This window comes from Schistocerca serialis, unplaced genomic scaffold (genome assembly GCF_023864345.2).
Source record: "Schistocerca serialis cubense isolate TAMUIC-IGC-003099 unplaced genomic scaffold, iqSchSeri2.2 HiC_scaffold_1195, whole genome shotgun sequence".
NCBI classification, from domain to species: Eukaryota; Metazoa; Arthropoda; class Insecta; order Orthoptera; family Acrididae; genus Schistocerca; species Schistocerca serialis.
In genome coordinates this window covers 22,501-32,500 of record NW_026047398.1, presented here as the reverse complement: position 1 = coordinate 32,500, position 10,000 = coordinate 22,501, and the positions used below count along the sequence as shown (strand labels likewise).

General features: G+C 54.4%; 1 non-coding gene across 1 annotated transcript in view; it reads right to left on the bottom strand.

The window, feature by feature from the left end:
• Positions 1-1,456, bottom strand: part of LOC126434783 (small subunit ribosomal RNA) — a 1,910-nt gene extending 454 nt beyond the window's left edge. The window contains exon 1 of the ribosomal RNA XR_007579488.1: positions 1-1,456. This exon is cut by the window's left edge and continues 454 nt beyond it. This is a non-coding gene — a ribosomal RNA (small subunit ribosomal RNA).
• Positions 1,457-10,000: the final 8,544 nt, after the last annotated feature.

Genomic DNA, 10,000 nt, shown 5'->3' with positions numbered 1-10,000 from the left:
TCACGCGACTAGTTAGCAGGCTAGAGTCTCGTTCGTTATCGGAATTAACCAGACAAATCGCTCCACCAACTAAGAACGGCCATGCACCACCACCCACCGAATCAAGAAAGAGCTATCAATCTGTCAATCCTTCCGGTGTCCGGGCCTGGTGAGGTTTCCCGTGTTGAGTCAAATTAAGCCGCAGGCTCCACTCCTGGTGGTGCCCTTCCGTCAATTCCTTTAAGTTTCAGCTTTGCAACCATACTTCCCCCGGAACCCAAAAGCTTTGGTTTCCCGGAGGCTGCCCGCCGAGTCATCGGAGGAACTGCGGCGGATCGCTGGCTGGCATCGTTTATGGTTAGAACTAGGGCGGTATCTGATCGCCTTCGAACCTCTAACTTTCGTTCTTGATTAATGAAAACATACTTGGCAAATGCTTTCGCTTCTGTTCGTCTTGCGACGATCCAAGAATTTCACCTCTAACGTCGCAATACGAATGCCCCCGCCTGTCCCTATTAATCATTACCTCGGGTTCCGAAAACCAACAAAATAGAACCGAGGTCCTATTCCATTATTCCATGCACACAGTATTCAGGCGGGCTTGCCTGCTTTAAGCACTCTAATTTGTTCAAAGTAAACGTGCCGGCCCACCGAGACACTCACTCAAGAGCACCCTGGTAGGATTGCAACGGGGTCCGCCTCGGGACGCACGAGCACGCACGAGGCGCGTCGCACGCCTTCAGCTCGCCCCACCGGCAGGACGTCCCACGATACATGCCAGTTAAACACCGACGGGCGGTGAACCAACAGCGTGGGACACAAATCCAACTACGAGCTTTTTAACCGCAACAACTTTAATATACGCTATTGGAGCTGGAATTACCGCGGCTGCTGGCACCAGACTTGCCCTCCAATAGATACTCGTTAAAGGATTTAAAGTGTACTCATTCCGATTACGGGGCCTCGGATGAGTCCCGTACCGTTATTTTTCGTCACTACCTCCCCGTGCCGGGAGTGGGTAATTTGCGCGCCTGCTGCCTTCCTTGGATGTGGTAGCCGTTTCTCAGGCTCCCTCTCCGGAATCGAACCCTGATTCCCCGTTACCCGTTACAACCATGGTAGGCGCAGAACCTACCATCGACAGTTGATAAGGCAGACATTTGAAAGATGCGTCGCCGGTACGAGGACCGTGCGATCAGCCCAAAGTTATTCAGAGTCACCAAGGCAAACGGACCGGACGAGCCGACCGATTGGTTTTGATCTAATAAAAGCGTCCCTTCCATCTCTGGTCGGGACTCTGTTTGCATGTATTAGCTCTAGAATTACCACAGTTATCCAAGTAACGTGGGTACGATCTAAGGAACCATAACTGATTTAATGAGCCATTCGCGGTTTCACCTTAATGCGGCTTGTACTGAGACATGCATGGCTTAATCTTTGAGACAAGCATATGACTACTGGCAGGATCAACCAGGGAGCTGCGTCAACTAGAGCTGAGCAGCCGGCCGCCCGGGAGTGTGTCCCAGCGGCCCGCGCGAACACGCAAGCGTCCGCTCAATTATTCTGCAAACAGGAGGAGGCTGAGCTCCCCTGCACCATACACCTCGAAACCCTCTCAGGTCCCGGCGGCGCGCAGCGCCGTCCTAAGTACTTGGTCGGGTTCGAGAGAGGCGCAATCGCCCGGAGTTTGGCGAGTAGACGCTTTAGGTGCGACCACCCGTGCTCCCAACTGAGCTTGCCGCTGCCGACAGAGGCCCGGGAGCGTGCTGTCGTGGCATTGCCGGCGGGAGACAACACGCGCCACCTACGGTGACCGGCAGCTCCAACGCCAGCGCCACAGAAGGACAAAAGCCCCACTTGGGTGCCGAAGCGAACTCTCCCAGCACAGCGCACGCGCCAACACGTCCGCACAGCTGCGATACAAACCACCTGCGAGAACCGCAGAGGCGACCGAGCAGCAGACGGCGTCGCGGCGCCGAGCGCCAGGCGGCGGCGCATCCTCAGCGCACACAGTCCTCAATCGGACCAGCACACTGCAGATGTCCACCGCGCTTCGCACCGGGCCCGCGAGGACCTACTTTGGCCGCACGGCGCCGCGTGCAGGGTGCGCCGGCGCGCAGCTGCGCCGCCTGCCGCCTCCGTCGGCCGGCGCGCCTGCCACTGGCCGCCCCCACCAGCCGGCTGTAGCGCGTGCGCCCACGCACCGCGCGGCCAGCACGCCGGGAGGCCCCCCCTCACCGGCCGGGGACGGTCCCACCCAGCCACCGCCGCGTATCGCTTCACACCCAGATGCCATTCACGTTCGTGGGCATGGTGGGTATCGCTGGAACAACCGGTTGGTAGCTCAACCGATCGTCGCCATCACTGATTCACCTCTAGCGAGAACAACCGCACCACAACGGTTTACCAGTTGTTCATTTGCGTAACGTCACCAGCAAACGTAGGCGTCCATCGCCATTTGCAAATTCAACGATTGTTGCATGCCTGTGTCAGGTGTCACGACACACTGTCTGCCCACATACACGCAACAACATGTGCACGCTTCGCGAACACGTGGAAGGTGGCCCCCGTACGTATGCGATGTCCATTGCGCGAACGACTGTCAACCGGCCTCTGTCGCATGTCGCAGATGTGGAACGCAGTGCACCATGCTATCACGGTGTGTGAGAAGAGACGACTACGTCTGACAACACGCGCCACTACATCAACAGACGGCTCATGCTGATCGCCATCCAGGGCATACCACACTGCAATCCAGCTCTTATAGGGAGACGACACGTAGCTGAGTGCACAACATTTGGACCGCATGGTTCGCCGTTGTTGGCGCAGTCGTTGTACGGTCACATGTACCACGATGTATCATTCAGTACATGAGGACCAATGTGCAGTACAGTGTGTGATTTGGACGTACAACATCAGCGGACAGTTGACACAGGCCGTACCACAGCGTAGGCTAAGTGCTTCGCCATGCGAATGCCAATGAACAACTGCAAATGCCAATGAACAACTGCAAAGGGCATTGAGCATGTACGTCCTGCTGCCATCCACATTACAGTGTATAGCTGCAAGGTGTTTAACATGAAGCGATACACTGGGGACCGGGCAGTGCGAGTAGCAAACTATATTGCGGGGGTTGCAGTTGGGCAACACTACACTAATTTAACGCGTCGTATGACAATTACAGAGCAGGTTAAGGCCCAACGTGTGTTGGGTTAAGGCCCAACGTGTGTTGGGTTAAGGCCCAACGTGTGTTGGGTTAAGGCCCAACGTGTGTTGGGTTAAGGCCCAACGTGTGTTGGGTTAAGGCCCAACGTGTGTTGGGTTAAGGCCCAACGTGTGTTGGGTTACAGCACAATGTGGGTTACGTTAAGGCGCAATATAGGTTACGTTAAGGCGCAATATAGGTTACGTTAAGGCGCAATATAGGTTACGTTAAGGCGCAATATAGGTTACGTTAAGGCGCAATATAGGTTACGTTAAGGCGCAATATAGGTTACGTTAAGGCGCAATATAGGTTACGTTAAGGCGCAATATAGGTTACGTTAAGGCGCAATATAGGTTACGTTAAGGCGCAATATAGGTTACGTTAAGGCGCAATATAGGTTACGTTAAGGCGCAATATAGGTTACGTTAAGGCGCAATATAGGTTACGTTAAGGCGCAATATAGGTTACGTTAAGGCGCAATATAGGTTACGTTAAGGCGCAATATAGGTTACGTTAAGGCGCAATATAGGTTACGTTAAGGCGCAATATAGGTTACGTTAAGGCGCAATATAGGTTACGTTAAGGCGCAATATAGGTTACGTTAAGGCGCAATATAGGTTACGTTAAGGCGCAATATAGGTTACGTTAAGGCGCAATATAGGTTACGTTAAGGCGCAATATAGGTTACGTTAAGGCGCAATATAGGTTACGTTAAGGCGCAATATAGGTTACGTTAAGGCGCAATATAGGTTAGGTTAAGGCGCAATATAGGTTACGTTAAGGCGCAATATAGGTTACGTTAAGGCGCAATACAGGTTACGTTAAGGCGCAATACAGGTTAGGTTAAGGCGCAATACAGGTTAGGTTAAGGCGCAATACAGGTTAGGTTAAGGCGCAATACAGGTTAGGTTAAGGCGCAATACAGGTTAGGTTAAGGCGCAATACAGGTTAGGTTAAGGCGCAATACAGGTTAGGTTAAGGCGCAATACAGGTTAGGTTAAGGCGCAATACAGGTTAGGTTAAGGCGCAATACAGGTTAGGTTAAGGCGCAATACAGGTTAGGTTAAGGCGCAATACAGGTTAGGTTAAGGCGCAATACAGGTTAGGTTAAGGCGCAATACAGGTTAGGTTAAGGCGCAATACAGGTTAGGTTAAGGCGCAATACAGGTTAGGTTAAGGTACGACGTAGGTTAGGTTAAGGTACGACGTAGGTTAGGTTAAGGTACGATGTAGGTTAGGTTAAGGTACGACGTAGGTTAGGTTAAGGTACGACGTAGGTTAGGTTAAGGTACGACGTAGGTTAGGTTAAGGTACGACGTAGGTTAGGTTAAGGTACGACGTAGGTTAGGTTAAGGTACGACGTAGGTTAGGTTAAGGTACGACGTAGGTTAGGTTAAGGTACGACGTAGGTTAGGTTAAGGTACGACGTAGGTTAGGTTAAGGTACGACGTAGGTTAGGTTAAGGTACGACGTAGGTTAGGTTAAGGTACGACGTAGGTTAGGTTAAGGTACGACGTAGGTTAGGTTAAGGTACGACGTAGGTTAGGTTAAGGTACGACGTAGGTTAGGTTAAGGTACGACGTAGGTTAGGTTAAGGTACGACGTAGGTTAGGTTAAGGTACGACGTAGGTTAGGTTAAGGTACGACGTAGGTTAGGTTAAGGTACGACGTAGGTTAGGTTAAGGTACGACGTAGGTTAGGTTAAGGTACGACGTAGGTTAGGTTAAGGTACGACGTAGGTTAGGTTACGGTACGACGTAGGTTAGGTTACGGTACGACGTAGGTTAGGTTACGGTACGACGTAGGTTAGGTTACGGTACGACGTAGGTTAGGTTACGGTACGACGTAGGTTAGGTTACGGTACGACGTAGGTTAGGTTACGGTACGATATAGGTTAGGTTACGGTACGATATAGGTTAGGTTACGGTACGATATAGGTTAGGTTAAGGTACACATTGTTGTAAGGAAAGGTTTAATGGGGGGCGGGGCGGCCGGTTTGTTGATTGTGACTATAGTAAGTGGATGCCTGCGGCATCATCTGATTTGCCACGTCAGGATGCACCTTTGGCTCATGACAGGCGGCGCTCTGATTCCATGGTTGTGGCAGACCTGTGTCTTTCATTCCTGCCATTGTTTGTGTGCTGTGAGAGGAGGCAGTATTGTGATGTTGGGTGCACCCCTGTGTAGGACATGTGTGGGTGTTGGTGGCTTGGCTGAGCAATGGTGGTTGTCGGGTGGGTGGGATATTCTGTTTTCTGAGTGGACCTCCCAGTCTGGTTATGACAGTGTGGATTGTCTAATGTGGCGGAGAGGATGCACTGGGTGTTGTTCCATGCTGGTGCTTACATATTGTCTGTGTGCGTGTTACAGGCAGAGAGTAGTGCGTGATAAGGGTGTGTGGCTGACGTGTGGTTGTGATTGTGAGCAGAGTCTTTCAGCATGTATACGGACAGTTGTATACATTATCTGTATTCTGATGGCTCTATCTATTACTAATCAGCGCCGTGTATACGTTTAATCCGGTTCCAGTCGAAACTGTTGTATCTCTGTACATTAGTGACACGGCGAGCCCGCTATGTAGTTACTCGTCTCGGCAGCTTCCACCGGTGTATGGCAAATGATTATAAGGAATCAGTCTAGTCGTCAATACCGATGGTGTGACGTCACATGTCTGGGGTGGGGGACGCTGCGCCCTTCCGGTGGGTCATGGCCTAGAAAGACTCTTCCCACGCAGGGGGGCGTGGACTGTCATTGACTCTTCCGAGTAATATACTTGCCGTACGTTTTTGCGACTGCGAGTGCAACGCTCACCGGTACCGACATGGATGGAGCGCCTCCTAGCTGACCGCTCAGCATCGGCATTCGTACAGAGAGCAACGCGATCGCGTCTCTAGCTCGTAACTGGTACAGCTCGCAGCTCATGTATAGGGACAGCGGGAATGTCGCATATTGGACGTACCTCTTTTTTTTTTTTTTTTTTTCTTTATTGTAATTTGGACACCCCATACAAGGTGGGCTGGCAGCGGAACAGTGTACTCCGCTCTTCAGCCATAAGCAGTACAAGAAAAAAGAAAGGGAGACAGACAAGTAACAGAATGGCGGGTAAAAAACAGGAGATACAATAGTTAAAAAACATGAAGCCGTTCACACTTGACGAAATAAACAAGAAAAACCGTCGGTACTGGGCACAAACACTGACGAGGCAGATGACACACGTGAACGAAGGAGCGTGGACGGCGAAAAACACTGAGGCACAGACACGACGGCACAGACACTAATCCGAGGGCGATGATCTCCGGCGCGCGAAAGTTCACGATGCGTGTGCGAGTCCGGGGACCTGCCAAGAGAGGAGGAGGAGGAGGAGGAGGAGGGGGAGAGGGAAAGCGAGAGGGGAGAGCAGGGACGCCACGGGCTTGGGAAAGAGGGGGGAGAGAGGAAGGGGGAGGGGAAGCCCGGAAGAAGAGGGGTGGAGGGAGGGGATGGGGGAAAAGGAGAGAGAAGGGAAGGGAAGAGAAAGGAGGGAGGGTGCCGCAGGGAAAGGACACCAGGAGGGAGGGGGGGCAGGGTCAAAGTTGATAGGAGGGGTAGATGGAGGGGACGAGGACATCATCAGGGAGAGGGAGCTGGCGGAAACCACCTTGGGAGAGGGTAAGGAGGGTGGAGAGATGGAGACCGGGTGGGACATGGGAGTACAGGCGCGGCAGCGGGCGGGGGTGGGAGAGGATCGGGGAGACGAGCGGGTGAGGAGGATCGAGTTTACGGGAGGTGTAGAGGATTCGTAGCCTTTCGAGGAAGAGGAGGAGGTGGGGGAAGGGGATAAGGTCATACAGGATCCGCGTGGGGGAAGGGAGACGGATGCGATAGGCAAGGCGGAGAGCATGGCGTTCAAGGATTTGGAGGGATTTATAAAAGGAAGGGGGGGCGGAGATCCAGGCTGGATGGGCGTAACAGAGGATAGGGCGGATGAGGGACTTATAGGTGTGGAGGATGGTGGAGGGGTCCAAACCCCACGTTCGGCCGGAAAGGAGCTTGAGGAGACGGAGTCGGGAACGTGCCTTGGCTTGGATTGTCTGGAGATGGGGAGTCCAGGAGAGGCGACGGTCGAGGGTGACGCCAAGGTACTTAAGGGTGGGGGTGAGAGCGATGGGACGGCCATAAACGGTGAGATAGAAATCAAGGAGGCGGAAGGAGGGAGTGGTGTTGCCTACAATGATCGCCTGGGTTTTGGAAGGATTGACCTTGAGCAACCACTGGTTGCACCAAGCGGTGAACCGGTCAAGATGGGATTGGAGAAGGCGTTGGGAGCGTCGCAGGGTGGGGGCAAGGGCAAGGAAGGCGGTGTCATCGGCAAACTGGAGAAGGTGGACAGGGGGTGACGGCGGCGGCATGTCCGCCGTGTACAACAAGTACAGAAGGGGGGATAGGACGGAGCCTTGGGGCACGCCGGCGGAGGGGAAAAAGGTGTAGGAATCGGTGTTATGGATGGTGACATAGGAAGGACGGCGGGAGAGAAAGGAACCGATCAGACGAACGTAGTTAATGGGAAGGGCGAAGGTTTGGAGCTTGAAGAGGAGACCGGAATGCCATACGCGGTCATATGCGCGTTCGAGGTCAAGAGAGAGGAAGATGGCGGAGCGACGGGAATTGAGCTGTTCGGAAAGGAGATGAGTGAGGTGAAGGAGGAGATCGTCGGAAGAGAAGGACGGCCGAAAGCCACACTGGGTAACGGGGAGGAGGCGGTGCTGGCGGAGATGCTGGTGGATGCGGCGGGTGAGGATAGATTCCAGGACCTTGCTGAAGACCGAGGTAAGGCTGATGGGACGGTAGGAGGAGACGGCGGACGGCGGTTTGCCAGGTTTGAGGAACATGAGGATACGGGAGGTTTTCCACAGGTCGGGGTAGTAACCGGTGGACAGGACTACATTGTAGAGCCTGGCCAGGGTGGAGAGAAAAGAGACAGGAGCTTCACGAAGGTGACGGTAGGTAACACGATCGTGACCAGGAGCGGTGTTGCGTTTGGTGCGGAGTGTATCGATGAGATCCTGTGTGGTGATGGGGGCATTAAGGTCCGTGTGTGGAATGTTGTCCAAGTACTGGAAACCAGGAGCGAGGGGAGGGACAGAGGTGTCAGTTCGATCGCGGATATCTGGGAAGAGGGAGTAATCGAACTGGGGATCATCAGGGACGGAAAACACATCGGACAGGTAGGAGGCAAAGTGATTGGCCTTACTAAGGGCGTCAGGGAAGGGGTGATCATCGTGGAGAAGAGGATAGTAGGGGGAGGGTTTAGTTCCGGTAAGGCGACGGAAGGCGGTCCAGAACTTGGACGAGTTTATAGGGAGGGTAGCATTTAAACGGGTGCATGTCTGTCGCCAGTCCCGGCGTTTCTTGGCCGCGAGCAAATTTCGAATGTGTCGCTGTAGTTGCCGGTGGCGTCGTAGGGTGTCCGGGTCACGCGTGCGGAGGAAGGCACGGTAGAGACGACGGGATTCACGGAGGAGGAGGACGGCCTGTGGTGGTAAGGTAGGACGGTGGGGGTGGACGGCAACAGTAGGGACGTGGGCCTCCACGGCCTCAGACAAGGTCTGCTGGAGAAAGGAGGCGGCATGGGTGACATCATCGGGACGGCGGTAGGCGAGAGGGTGGCTATCGACCTGAGTGGAGAGGGTATCCCGGTAGGCATTCCAGTTGGCACGGGAATAGTCATGGATGTACTTAGGGGGAGGGTCATGACGAGGGTCGGGGCGGGGGCGACGGCCGTCTGACACGGTGAGGAGGACAGGGAGATGGTCGCTACCAATAGGCTCCAGGACATCCACCGTAATGCGACCAAGGAGGTTGGGGGAGGAGAGGATAACATCGGGAGTGGAGTTGGATTCGGGACGGGTGTGCTGGGGGATGGGGATGAGGTCGCCTTGAAGGGAGGAGAGGAACCGATGCCACCGCCGTAACTGGGCAGCGGAGCGACTATGGATGTTGAGGTCGGCGGCGATCACATAGGAGGAGAAGGTACGGTCGATGTGGGAGAGGAAGGCGAAAGGAAGAGGGGCGTTGGGGCGGACATAGATGGTGGCACAGGTAATGGTAAGGCCGGGGAAGAAGAGACTAAGGATCAGGTGTTCGGTGGGGTCGGGAAGGAGAGGCTGGAGCCGAACGGGGATCTGGCGGTGGTGGCCAATGGCAACTCCGCCACGCGCAACTGGGAGGGGATTATCGGAGCGGTGGAGGAGATAGGGGGAGGTGTGGATGGAGTGGTGGGGTTGGAGGAAGGTTTCATTAAGGAGGAAGGCATCCACACGGTGGGTAGCAAGGGTGTGCAGGAAGAGGTTCTTGTTGGCGGGAAGGGAGCGGATATTGTTGAAAAGGATACGATGCTGTCGCGCCATTGGAAGGACTTAGACGAGGGTGTCAAGGCGGGAGAAGGTGAAATGGGCCTGGTTATTGGAAAAGGTGGCGTACATTTTAAGGTGGAATATGGAACGGGCGGCGAGGGAGATCTGTTGTAAGGTGTGGGGGCGCTGAAAGGGATGGACGTTTTGGAGGACAATGGTGAGGAACCTGATGATGTCCTCAGCAGTGGGGGGGGGGACGAAGGGAATTGCCAGGAGGGGTGGGGGCGTCCAGGGGACGGACAGGGACGGTGAGTTCAGGAGTGGTAGGAGGAGGTCGGGCTTTACATTTTTGGGAGTAGGTGGGGTGGGGGAGGCTGCAGGTATTACAGGAGGGAGGGGATTGGAGGTTGGGGCACTGCCGGAGGAAGTGCGCCTGCCGACAATGCGGGCAGGTGGGGGCCTCGCGGCACTCGGCTGTTGGATG